Source organism: Lynx canadensis, chromosome A3 (genome assembly GCF_007474595.2).
Source record: "Lynx canadensis isolate LIC74 chromosome A3, mLynCan4.pri.v2, whole genome shotgun sequence".
NCBI lineage: Eukaryota > Metazoa > Chordata > Mammalia > Carnivora > Felidae > Lynx > Lynx canadensis.
In genome coordinates this window covers 50,276,922-50,280,341 of record NC_044305.1, presented here as the reverse complement: position 1 = coordinate 50,280,341, position 3,420 = coordinate 50,276,922, and positions in this window count along the sequence as shown.

Genomic DNA, 3,420 nt, shown 5'->3' with positions numbered 1-3,420 from the left:
AATATGCAAGAAAACCAGGCTTACAGCCAGCTCTTATTATACTGTTCTACTTATCATAGAATATCATAAATGTTTTGTTTCTGTGTGTCCAAATAGTCTCCACAGGGAAAAATAATAAATGGAACAGTATCTTTTTAAACTACGATAAAAAGGAGCACCTGGGTGCCTCAGTCGGTTGAGTGCCCAGCTCTTGATTTCAGCTCAGGTCATGCTCTCACAGTTTGTGATATTGAGCCCTGCACAGGATTCTATGCTGACAGGGTGGAGCCTACTTGGGATTCTCTCGCGTGCAGACATGCCTGCTCTCTCTCTCTGCCCATGAATGTGAATGCACTCACTCTCAAAATAAACAAACATAAAAAAATGCTTTATACTCTAAAGGAATTTAACTAAAGGCTGTTATTAGCAAGACAAGAGATGACAAATGGTGAAGATGTGGAGAAAAGGAAACCCAGGTGAATTGTTGGTGGGAATATAAATTTGTGTAGGCACTGTGGAAAGCAGTAGGAAAATACTGTGGAAAACACTAAGTGTACATCAATGGATAAATGAATAAAGAACATGTTTTTATATATAAATATAAATACACACACAAATGTGGTGGATTTGTTAAGTAACCTTACTGTGGTTATCATTTTACAGTATATACATATATCAAATCATCATATTACATACCTTAAACTTAAAAAATGTTATTTGTAAGTTGAATCTCAGTAAAGCTGGAAACAATTATCACAAGTAAGCTTCCTTGCTCCAAAAGGTTTTAGGATGCTGATCTATAGGACAAGAAAACAGAAATGAAATCACATACATTTTAAACTTTATATTAATTTGCATCCTGTTTTTGCAAATGGTGATTCTGATGACAACAAGTGAGGTGTTAGTTATGTTAACTTGATTCTAGAGAGATTTAGGTTTTTACCTGTTGAGTTGTCTGCTCTAGAATGCCATTTATGTCATTAACTACTGAACACAGTTCATTGTCTAAAGGCAATATGCCAAAAATAAATTTGTCCAGGTTCAGTTTCCCAAATACAGAAAACCTTTACACTCATCCATATCACTGACTTACAAAAGGCTTAGCTTTGTCAAAAATAAATTCTGAATAAATTTTAATCCAATACATATTTGCTTGGGATAGTTTCTAAAACCATTAAAGATACCCTTCCCTCGTTGACCAGTTTCCATTTTATCTAATAGAACCATTAAACAAATAGTTATTTGTTGTCAGAGTGGTTTGGTACTTTCATGAATGTAATATTTATCTAGAAATGTATACTCCTCATCAGTATCCCACATTTAATCACACACTATAATTTTTAAAAGTAGAAAATGAGATAAATATTAATTATAGAAAGAACCACAAACAACAAAAAATCAGGCAAATAGTTCTGACAGTTGAAAAAAATAGAATTAGGAAATCTGCTCAGAAAATCCCTTGGCATACTGGGAGGAAAGAGTTCCCATTCTAGATAAATTTCTATGAAAAAATCAAGAAAAATTCCAAAGAATACAAAACCAAGGCAAGTTAGGATTTCAAAAAATACAAGGCACATGGCAACATAGACTCATAGGTCTTAAAGGGAAACCACAGACAGCTGATAAGAGATGTGGGAACTTCTATTTCACTGAGTTAAATTATTCATTGATGTATATTTTATTTTTTACCAGAAATGTTTAAATACTCCAGTCTTTTCGATCATAAGAGCCAGGTTAGGAGATGTGCATGTGCCTCTTCCAACTTCAGTCCTACCCCTTCTAAGTAATCTCTCCACAATTGTTCCATCTCTGAGGAAAGTCTTTTCATCCTTCCAGAATGACAGAAGTAAAGAAAACGTGAGGAAGTGATCCATACACAAAGTTAGAAATAAGTCCATCAATCAATTCCTGTAAAAAATTTCATCCACTCTACTTGGCCTTGGACCTAGGAAAGCAGCCCAGTGCAGGGAGTCTCCGCAGGGGCCGAGGTGGCCTGGAGGGGCCCCGGTCCCAGGAGGTCCGGGACTGGTGTTCAGGGGAAGCCATGGCAGCAGCCCAGAAGTGGGACCAGGCTTGGCCCTAGCTAGTCCAAGATATGTCTGGCTTCCTGGCCTTGGTGCAGCAGCCTTTGGGGCTGTGCAGCCAGTCCTCAGCCTGCTTGCCACCCCACTCTGGGTCCTAGGCCTCTGTGGCAGCTGCCCCAGCACCCTGGCCACATGCACGCTAGGTGGGTTTCAACAGGCATGGAGGGGCCCTAACCCTGCACCTCCTGCTGCCCCAGGGCTGGGAGGGTTCTCGTCTCTTCCTCTGACTACAAGGGCCTGAGTTGGGACTTGTGGCTGCCTGCCTCAAAGGTGCCACTCACTTCTTCACTGCCCTCCACCACAGAGGAGCCCAGACAAGCAATTCCTGGACTGGCAGGTACTCTCCCAAGGGTGAAGGGTGTGGAGCCTACTGAGGTCGCAGCCCCAGACTTTTCAGGGTGCCCTCTGGCCCAGGATATGGCCTGGGTAGTGAAACTACTCTTCTGGGGCTGGCTCCATGGGAGGCCACCTGGGGGTGAATGGCTGGAGGCAGGGCAGGCAGAGTTTCACTAATTTTTTTTCACTTAATTGCCAGTGATTTTATTAAATTATGATTATTGGTTTCAGGAGTAGAATTTAGTGATTTATCACTTATGTATAACACCGAATGCTCATCCCAACAAGTGCCCTCCTTAATGCCCATGACCCATTTAACCCACCCCCACACTTCCCCTCTAGCATTCCTCAGTTTGTTTTCTGTATTTAAGAGTCTCTTATGGTTTGCCTTCCTCTATATTTTTATCTTATTTTTCCTTCCTTTCCCATATGTTCATCTGTTTTGTTTCTTAAATTCCACATATTAGTGAAATCATATGATACTGGTCTTTCCCCGACTGATGTATTTCGCCTAGCATAATAACCTCTAATTTCATCCACATTGTTGCAAAAGGCAAGATTTCATTCTTTTGGTTACCTGAGTAATATTCCATTGGATATATATATATATCTTCTTTATCCATTCATCAGTCGATGGACATTTGAGATCTTTCCATCATTTGGCTATTTTTGATAGTGCTTCTATAAACATTAAGGTGTATGTGCCCCTTGGAATCTGTATTTTTATATCCTTTGAGGAAATACCTACTAGTGCAATTGCTGGGTCAAAGGGTAGATTTATTTTTAACTTTTTGAGGAATCTCCATAGTATCTTCCAGAGTGGTTGTACCAGTTTGCATTTCCACCAACAGTATAAGAGGGTTCCCCTTTGTCTGCATCCTTGTCAACATCTGAATTGTTTCCTGCGTGGTCAATTTTAGCCATTCTGACAGTTATAAGGTGGTATCTCATTGTGGTTTTGATTTGCATTTCCCTGATGATGAGTGATGTTGAGCATTTTTCATGTGTCTGTTAGCCATGT